Raw genomic sequence first — 10,660 nt, 5'->3', positions numbered from 1 at the left:
AGCTAATAATATTATAAGAAAAATAATATAAGTTATTATTTATAAAATTCTTATAAATTATAATTAATTAATAATTCTTTATTTTTTTTAAAAAAAAATATTTTAATATAAAATTATAAGAAATTTTAATATAATATAATAATAATATTTTATTTTTTTATTAAACTAGAAAAATTAAAAAATACCTGCTAAAGTTTTTATAAATTAACTTATTTTTATTAAAATATTATATTATTATTTAATAATTTAAATAATTAAATAATTTTTATTAATATAATATAAAAAAAAAAATTTATATAATTATTATAAAAAAAAATATTATAAAAAATAATAGCTATTTTATAATTTTTATATTTACTTGTTAATTTAAAATATATATAATTTATTATTTTTTTTTTATTATTATTTTTTTTTAAATAATTAAATAAAAATATTTATTTATTTATATTTTTTTTTTTTTTATTTTTTTTTTTTTTTTTTTTTATAATTATATTTTTTAATTAAGTTTTTTTTTTTTTATTTAATTATAATAAGTATTACTTATTTTAAATATTTTAAATTTTTAAATTTAATTTTTTATATTAATTAACTAGTTTTTATAAAAATTATATTTTATAAATATATTTTTTTTAAAAATAATTAAATTAAATTACAAAATTAATAAATTTTTTTTTTAAATTATTTTATAAGTTTTTTTTAAAAGTTTTGTTTAATTATTACTTATTAATTTTAATAATATAAACTAGGTTATATTTTAAAATTTAAATAATTAAAAATATTAATTTTAATTATTTAAATTTACTAATTTATATTAAAATTACTTTTATTAATTTATTTTTTTTTATTTTATAATTTTTTAAATTTATTAAAATAGTAAATTTTAAAATATATTTTTAAAAATTAATTTTTAAATTAAAAAAAAATAATTTTAAATTTATTTAAAAAATAATTTAATTAATTAAATTTTATAATATTATATATATTTTAATTAAAATAGCTTATTTAAATAATTAATTTTTTTTTACTATTTTAAATTATTTTAAATAAGTTAAAACTTTACTTATAACTTTTTATTATTATATTAATCCTAGGCTCTGTAATTATTATATTTAATTTTATTTTTTTATAATTACTGCAGCGTATAAGCATATTTTATTTCTTTTTTATAAGTATATTTTATATTTAAATTTCTAAGGTAGCTATTATTTTAATTATCTTTAATTAGCTACTATAGATTATAATTAGTATTTATTTTTTAAATACTAGTATTAATTATCTAATTATATTATATCTAATTCTTTCCTAGGGAAAGACTAGTTAAAGAATATTATTATAAAGCTGTAAAATGGATATAGTTAGACAGGCAGATAATAGTATATTGTTCAAGCTAAAGCTTAGAGAATAAAACGACTTCTAGTTAGTGCTGAAGCAGGAGGGATATCTCAACGATTCCTGGGCGAAGCCCTAACCTTCCTAAATAGGAAGTTACTCTAATAGGGAATCCTCGGAACGCCCAGCCAATCAGCATTAACACTGCTCCTAGGTCACGGGACTGGGCCTTAGGCTGGGTTTTCCTGTTACAATTATCCCCCTTTCTAGAGGGATTGTCCTGATCTATTATGCAGGTCCCTCTGGCGGCTTGTATGCTTCTTATCATATTCCCGTGGGCTATGGTTAGGTGCTTTTTTTGTTTAGTAGTGCCAGGGCTTAAAGGGAGCCGCAGTGTTCTTTGTTCTTAGTGAGTAACACTAGAGTCTTGTTTGCTGTTTTATAGAATTGGGAGGGCTTTAGCGGCCTCTTGTTGGAATATAAATAGTTATGGAGGCATATACTTTAGTGCTTTCTTTTGCACGGTTATTATTTCCTTTGTTAGTGATAATGGCTCTGACTCGGGTAACTTTAGAGCAGTGTAAGAAGGCTACTTTAAATTAGTGTAAAGGGCGTTATAATAGCTATTTTGCCTGTAACTAATGGTATATGCATTATCTCTGGTCTGCTGTAAAAGCTGATAGCAATGCCCTTGAAATGGTTATCCTGTGATGATAACGCCTGTAGACTGTAAGTGGTTTGATTCAGCTTCTGCTTGCTGTACTCAATGCGTATACTTAAAGAATAGTTATGCCCTGTATATGCAAGAGTCCTTTCTTTCTTGGTGGGGAATCGCTAACTTTTTTATGCCTAGTCCCCCTGCTTTGCTGTAGTTTATAGCCTCTTAGCTAGCAGAGTAGATGAGGTGGTTGGATAACTTGTGTGAGGAGGAGGATCTGTCTCTGACAGCGGTGGCTAAGGAGGGAGATGAAAATCCTATGCTATACTCTCACCAGATGCACACCTGCCTGGTAGTAATTGTAGTAAACCTTTACTTAGCCTTTAATCGCCTAGAGCAGACTTATTGTCTGGCTTATGAATTATTAGGTTTAAAGAAGGCTGCTGCTAAAGCTCTTAGCGCTTATTAGCAGTTAGTTGTAAAAAGGCGGTCTCTTGTATTACAAGCATATCCCTAGCCCCTTGCATGGGTTCTAGTTATAGTTTATTTTATCCTTTGTAGTAATTTCTAGTAATAACTAACCCTTCTCTTCTAGAGCTTGGCTACTAATATAGCTGCTGCTGTGGCTTAGTCTTAGGCGGACTTGGCCTAGTGGGAGAGGCATTATTGTTACCTTTGCCTCTTTATAGATGACCTTGGGTTTATGCCGTGGCAGGTTGCTTTGAAGGCTGCAAGGGATTTGGCGGATATGGTGTTGGAGGAGGAAATAGCTGATGCCTCTGTGTATACCAATGTAGTAATTATAATACTATTGCTTTAGGAAGTTATATAGGAATGCCTGGGATTTTAGGCTAGTGTTGGTTAGGTTTTGTTATAAATTTGTTGGTTGCAGGGCCGCTGAATAGATTTCTTTCCTTTCCCTTTTTCTTCCCCAGGAACATGCATATTATTGCTACTCTGCAGTCTCTGTAGGGTAATTTTAATATTATTAAGAATTCTTTACTTTTTTTTTATTTTTAACTGCTATTTTGTATTTGAATTCTAGTATTTGATGCCTGAGGTGATATGGAAGCCTGGAGCTCTGGATTGGCATGGAGCTGCCTCTCTTGGCCTCTGTGCCGGGCTGGGAGGAGGAGGATATTAGCTCCGTGTCCTGGGGCTCTTCTGGGGGTTACTCCTTTCCTTATTTCCTCTTTTCCCTCTTTCCTCCTTTCTCTTTGCAGAGAGGTCTTCTTAAACACTTCTAATCCACATTAATAAATTATAAGATAATAAGGGGTGGGGAAAGAAAAAGAATAGGATAGGGGATTCTCTAGGGCTTTTTATAGCATAGTCTTTTCCTAGTTATTTTATTTCCTAGGCTTTGCAGGGAAATCTCCTTAGGTTCCTTAGGTAATCTGCCTTTTTTTTTTGCCTTTAACTTTAGCTCTTTTAGTAGCTGCTTTTTATGGTATTTTATTACAAGTACAGAGGCGTTTTCCATGTTCTCTTTACTTACCCACTAGTTATATTCTACAGGCTATCCTGCTTATTTAATAAAATAGTAAGTTTCTCCCTTAATTTATTAGTAATCTTTAATTTCCTTGACTTCCTATTCTCCTTAAGAGTCATCTAGGTCTAGTATTATTAACAGTTTAGCTAGGGTTCCTGCCCTTTACTTTTATAGCTTAAGAAGGTTAATGTAAAAAATATTATAAATATGGGAGTATTTTTTAGGAAGGGCTAGTTAATATGCTTGCTTCCTGTGCTTATTAGTAATGTGAAATAAGCTAATAAACTTGGGGGCTAGCTTTCTTTTCCCTTTTTTAATTGCTAGATTCTTAGTTAATAGAGCAATTAAATCTCCTATTTCTAGTTCCAGGGGTTAGTGGTATTTATTATAATAAATCACCTGTCTTTTAACTGCAGCTTGCTATTAAATCTTTAAGCTCTAGTACATTACCTCCAGCTTTTTAATATATTAATATATATTTAATACCTCCTTCTTTTATATAATATCCCTGTTATTATCTTTTTTTATTTAAAAGTTTAAAGTATATTCTAATAATGCTTTATATAAGGTTATTCTAATAGTTATATTTACTATTGTATTTGAATTAAACTATGCTATTGCTAGCAGCTGTGGCTATGCTACTTATTTTTTATTAATAAAGTAGTAGAGGTAATACTTAATAACCTAATTTATTCTTTTTATTTAGCTATTAGTCTGTGGGTGAAATGCTATGAAAAGCTGCTGCTTGATTTTTATAATATAATAAAGCTTTAATTAGAATTTACTAGTAAACAAGAATCCCCTGTTACTAATAATACCCTTAGCAGGGCTAAATGATAGCTTTACTTGTTAGTAATATAATAATATAAGATTTACTATAGTTATTATGCTATTAATAAGAAAATATAATAAGAACTTAGTAAAGTGGTTTATAAATACTAGAATAAAATTAATTTCTTGGGTTTTAAAGAAAGTAATTAGGAGGCCTGTAATAAAGTCTATTATTAACTTTTTCTATAGTCTTGTAGATATTAGTAGGGATTCTAGTTTATTATAAGGCTTATATCTTTTAGAAGCACTCCCTTAGTATTGCCTATAGGTTTGAATATAATTTTTCATATCCTTGCTTATTTGCAGCTAGAAGAATTTCTTTTATATTAGCTTAAGTATATAGTTTTTATTAAAATGCCCTGCCAGTAGATTATTATAATATAGTAAAAGGATTTTATCCTGTATCTTGCTGTTATTTAGCATAAATACTTAGCCTTTATGCCTTAGAATACCTTTTACATCTATTAACTAAGAATCTTAATTTTAGCCTGGCTTTCTTAAAGTCTTATTCTCTTTTTAAGCTTTTGTTTTTAAATCTCCTTTTTAAAGTTTTCTTATAAGTTATATTAAGGGTTTTAATAGTTCCTTATTATACACAACCTTTTAATATAATGCATTTTTAACTAGTTCTTGGGTTATAAGCCTCTTATAATCAGGTAACCTCTTAGTCTAGTTAATTAACTGTTTAAGTATTAGGGACTTCTTATCCTGTAACCCATTAACCTAAGGCATCTGGCCCTATAAAAACTCTTTGTTATGTTAATTACAAGCTCAGGGCATTTCGCTGAGTAAAGATATCTTGTTATACTTAGACTGGCTTTAAGCAGCTATAGCAGGATTCTCCTGCCTTTTAAAGCTTTTTATTCCTGTAGCTATGCTTTATATTACCAGCCTCTTTTCTAGGTCTAGGAGCAGTTTCTAATTTATTATTATAAGAGTCTTATAATCTAATCTCCTTAACAGGGCATTAGCTGGGTTGCTTTTCCTGCTTTAATATTTAATAATAAAATTAAACAGGGCTAGATATATATACTAGTATACTTGCTTCCCTGATAGCTTAGGTTAATGTATAAATGTTTATAGGTTCTTGTAATCTAATAGAACTTTTACAGAACTCGCAGCCTCTTTAATATAGTATTACTAATATTTAAATAATTTTATTATTGCAAACATTTCTTAATTAGGTATACTGTAATTAAGCTTGGCCCTTATAAACTTCTTTAACTAAAAGGCTACAGGATAGTACCTGCTTTACTTATCCAGTTATAATAAGATCCCTGCTATTATAAACTTTAAGGCATCTGTTTTTATTTTAATAGGCCTAGCTGGGTTAAAGTACTTTAGTAGCAGCACTGACTGGAATATATTTTTAAAATGGTAAAATACAGCTATTTCCCTCTTGTTAAGCTATACAGGCCCTGGCTTTTTACTATCCTTGCTTCTTTTAAGTAAAGCACTTAGCAGAGCTATAATCTTAAAATATCCCTTAATAAACCTCCTGTAAAAGTTATAGAAGCCAAGGAAAATTTATATATTCTTAAAGATTTAAGGGAGATTCTATATTAAAATAGTCCTAACTCAGGAGGAATTTATTAAGACTCTTTCCCTAGAGAGAATAAACCCAAGGAAATTTATTTTATTAGTATAAAAAGTGTATTTTAAGGGCTTGGCATAAAGCTAAGCTTTATATAACTACTAGAGAACTTCCCAGATGTATTATATATATTGCTCCTAGTCCTTGGAGAAGACTAGGATATTATTTAAATACATAATATAAATAGTATTTAATAGCCTGTATAGTGCCTTGTAAATATAGTACTAGAAAGTGGCTGGGGTGTTTATAAGGCCTATTAGTATAACTAGGAACTTGTAATGCCTATAACAGGTCCTAAACACTGTCTTTCACTTATCCTCTTCTTTAATATAAATGCAATAGTAAGCATCTTTAATATTAATCTTAGTAAAATACTAGGCGCCTTGGATCTAATTAAGGATCTCAGAAATTAAGGGGAGAGCATAGCAATTCTTCTCTATTACCTTATTAAGTCCCTGATAATCAATGCAGAGGCATAACAAGCTATTCTGTTTTAGTATAAAAAGAATAGGTGTGCCCGCAGGACTTTTTAATAGGCATATTTCCCTGTTAGCCAGGTTTTCTTTAAGATATTCTTGTAACTTAGCAAGCTCTTTTAGTGACAGCGGGTAGATTGAGCTGTATGGCGGGTCTGTGCCAGGTACTAGGTTTATTGTATAATTCGTGGAGCGGTGTGGGGGAAGGATACCTGATTTCTTGGAATTAAATATGTCTGTGAAATCTAGGAGTTCTGGGGGGAGGCCTCTGGGGTTTTGAGGGAGGTTCTTATCCTCCTTGTCTGGCAGTAGTAATCCCTCCAGGGCTTGAATTATAGAGAAGACATAGGCTGTACAGCGCGTGGCTTTCTTGAATTTATATGACTGCTGCACTTTAACTGCTTTCTAGTTTTATTTAAACCATTACATATGATTCCACGGGGAGAGGTATATTTATTCATTCACTAGCATAGGCATTTCTAAGAGGACAGGGGCACCTGCAGGTCTTGGGTTCTGGTTAATCCCTAGGTAATTGCATATAATTCAGCGGGTTGTCCCTTGGGAGTTAGTTAGGGTAATAGGAATAGCTTAAGCGCTGTAATAAGAAAGCTTGAAATCGCCAGGGACCTTTAAGTTAACTTGGCTAATAGAGACTTAACAGTACTCTTATATATATATAAAGCTTGTGCTAACCAGGTTAACCTTACCTTTACTATTTAAGTCCGCGTAGGACTTAAGAGGGTTAAGGTTTTCTATTACTACATGTATTTAAAATTGCCTTTTTACTTAAGCTATAATTGCTTTAGTTATAGTATAGGCGGCTACTGTAGCTGTTAGCCTTTTCCCTGCTCTTTTTTTTAGGGGTAATGCTAGGCATAGTAGTCTGGACTGCTATAATAAAAACATTGATTCTTTACTTGCCTTTCCTCTTCTTTAGCGGACCTTTTTTTTACAGGGATGCAGTTAGGGTTTGACTTTCTTTCACAAGGGAAGCATAAAAAAGGCCACCTCTTATAACTTAATTTCTGAGGCTTGTGTTTTCGTTTTATTACAGGTTTATAAGAAGTATTCCAGTAGCAAGTTGCTAAGGAGATCATTGCCTCTCTTGTCTATGGGACCTTGCTGCTGTATTTCTGGATTATCTCCTGTAGTAATGGCAAGAGTTTACTATAGTAAGATAGGGCGCGGGTTTTTTTATTAGTGATAGGGAACTGCTTCTTGATTAAATCTAGATAGATATGGAACTTAAACAGGGACTGCTAGTTTTTTTATTTTATATGTGCAAGAGTGCAAGCTAGGATAAAGTCCTGATAAATAGAATCCTTGAGAAGATTGTTACTCTATTATTTAAAAGTGGCTCAACTATTCTTATACTCTTTCTTGGTTATTATATCTTGCTTATCTAGGTGCCGTTCCTATCTTGTGCGGGCATCACTATCTATATTATCAAGAGCAAAGAGAATTCGCTATGCATCTGTCTTATATTTCCAGGGAGCTCTTTTGAAGGCGTAGTGTAAGTTACTAAGCTACTTATCCCTTCCCTGGAGATCTGCATGAATAGTTATTTTGTGAATGTTCTTGACCTTGATTTTATTGGAGGAGTTGCTATCTCTTTAAGCTTAAGCTGGGTGTTCTGCGCTGCGGAGTTGGCTGTGTAGCTTGGTCTCTCTCGCTTGCAACTCTACAAGCTGCTGTAACTCCCTAATTCTTCTCTTAATTTGAGCCTGCTTCTCATTGAAGAGAGGTAGAGGCATTGGTCTCCTCTGGGGGCATATTGAGGTGAAGGGGGGTGTTAATAGTGTGCGTGAAGGAGAGACTCCTGCTGTGTGAATGCCTCTCAGGGGCAATGCGGGACAAGGCTTGAGTTGATATTATTGTAACTGCCCAGGTGACTAGGGTAGAAGTTTTAGAATGTAAAATGGATATAGTCAGGCAGGCAGATAATAGTATATTATTTAAGTTAAAGCTTAGAGAATAAAATGACTTTTAGTTAGTGCTAAAGCAGGAGGGATATTTTAATAATTCCTGGGCGAAGCCCTAGCCTTCCTAAATAGGAAGCTACTCTAATAGGGAATCCTTAGAATGCCCAGCTAATTAGTGTTAACACTGCTCCTAGGTCACGGGACTGGGCCTTAGGCCGGGTTTTCCTGTTACAATAATTCTTATAATATATTATAAAAAAAAGCTTATTTTAAAAAAAATCTTACTTTTTATAATTTAAATAATTAGAGTTTTTTCTATTATAAAAAATTTAATTTAATATATAAAAAAATTTAACTAGCTTTATTACCTAAGTTTATAAATAAATTTATTATAAAAAATAATATTAAATATATTAAATATATCCAAGGTAATAAAAATAATTATTTTACTTTTAACTAATATTTTCTTAATATTATATACTAGGTATATTATAAAATTAATATATAAATACTTTAATAAAACTTTAAAATACTAGATGAGAATAATATTAAATACTATAATAGTTTTAATAACTTGCTTTATAAAAAAATATTTAAGTTTTTTACTAATATATAAAAGCAAGGAAATAAGCTTTTATTTTTTTATTTTATTATATAATACTTTACCTTGCTTTAAAATTATAATTACCTTTGTATTCTAAAAAACCCTAGGGTAATACCTAACCTTAACTACAAAAAGAAGCAGGGTATAGATAGCTTTTATTATATATAGCTATACTACTATAAGAAGCGCTATAATAATCTTATTAAACCCCAGGGATATATTCCTAGTATTTAAAATTACTTTTTATATTTTTTCCTTAATAATTTCTAGTAATAATAAGATACAGTTTAAAAAAAGGATCTGGTTTTACAAGTTTTTAATATTTCCCTTAATAGACTATTAGTTTAAGAGCCTCTTATATAAGTATAAAATAATTTCTTTTAATATTAAGTAAGTTCTGCTATTTTTTTATAAAAGTAATAATTAAAAAAAGTCATTTTTTTTCTTTTAATTTATAACCTAGAAAATAAGCTTACCCAGGCCAGATAATTTAATAATATAGTTCTAGTAAATGCACTGCTTGACTTAGACTGTCCTGTAAAAAGCTTTTTTATTTTTTATAGTATTATTTATAGCCATGCGCTTCTAGGCTTTTATATATTCTTTATCCCACCAGCCAGAGGCGTGGCTGGTGTAGTAGGCCTTGCAGCTAGAGCCCTTTACCACAAGGCAGAAGGTTGCGAGGACGGCCTCGGCCAGCTTCTTGCACTGCTCCTTAGTCTCTGGAAGTTCTGTAGGGAGAGGGGCGTGCTGCTATATAAGAGCTGTGAAAAAGAAAATAAGAAAATAAGAAAAATATTATTATATTAAAAGTAATTTTTATAATCTCTTATACTAGCTAATAATATATTACTTAATAACTCTTATTTATAATTTTATATTATTTTATATTTTTAAAAATAAAAAAAAGTATATTTATAAAAAAAATTACTACTAAGTTATATTTAAATTTAATTTATTTAGCTATAAAATACTACTTAATAAGATATTTTTTATTTGTAAATCTAGAAAGCTATATAAGTTATATTTGAATAGTATTAGATTAGTATTATAAAAGAAGAGTAGTATATTAAGTAATAAAGAAACTTAGATGTAATTAGCTAGAGGCTAGGTACTAGCTATTAGTTTAAAAGCCTGTGCTAACTTTATATTAATGCGACCTTGAATAAAAGAAAGATGCTATAATATAACTAACTAGAACCTTATTATTATAAAGAAAAAGATATAAAAGAAAAAGAGTTCTTTTTTTAAAAAAAAAAAAAAACAAAGATAAATATAATTCTTTAATAATATATAGCAGCTATTTAATAATAAATATGCATTTAGTTCTTATTTAATTCTCTATTACTTTTCTTGCAATAGCCTAATTATTATAGTAAGGAAAAGAAATATATTATTTTAATTTATAAATAAGTAAAAAAAATATTTTAATTTTAATTTTATATTAATAGCTAGCTATTTATTTATTCTTAATAATAAACAAATAATTTTATATATTTAATTATTAGTTATAAGTTAATTATAATTAATAGTTAACTTATATTAATTTTTTATTAAAATTAATAATAAGGCAATTAATAGGGATGCATAATAGTTTTATTACAGATATATAATCTTACAAACATATAACTTTATAAGCCTTTTTATTAGCTTAAAAAAATTAGTTAGCTTATATAAGATTCTGCTGCCTCCACTGCAAGTACTGCCCTTTTCTAGTCTAGGCTAGAAGCTATACCCCTGTATTACTTATTACT

The sequence above is a fragment of the Trichoderma evansii genome (genome assembly GCF_050947405.1).
Source record: "Trichoderma evansii strain SZMC 28006 chromosome Unknown GGI43scaffold_54, whole genome shotgun sequence".
Lineage (NCBI taxonomy): Eukaryota > Fungi > Ascomycota > Sordariomycetes > Hypocreales > Hypocreaceae > Trichoderma > Trichoderma evansii.
The sequence above is the reverse complement of the archived record's forward strand: the minus strand, read 5'-3'. Positions refer to the sequence as shown.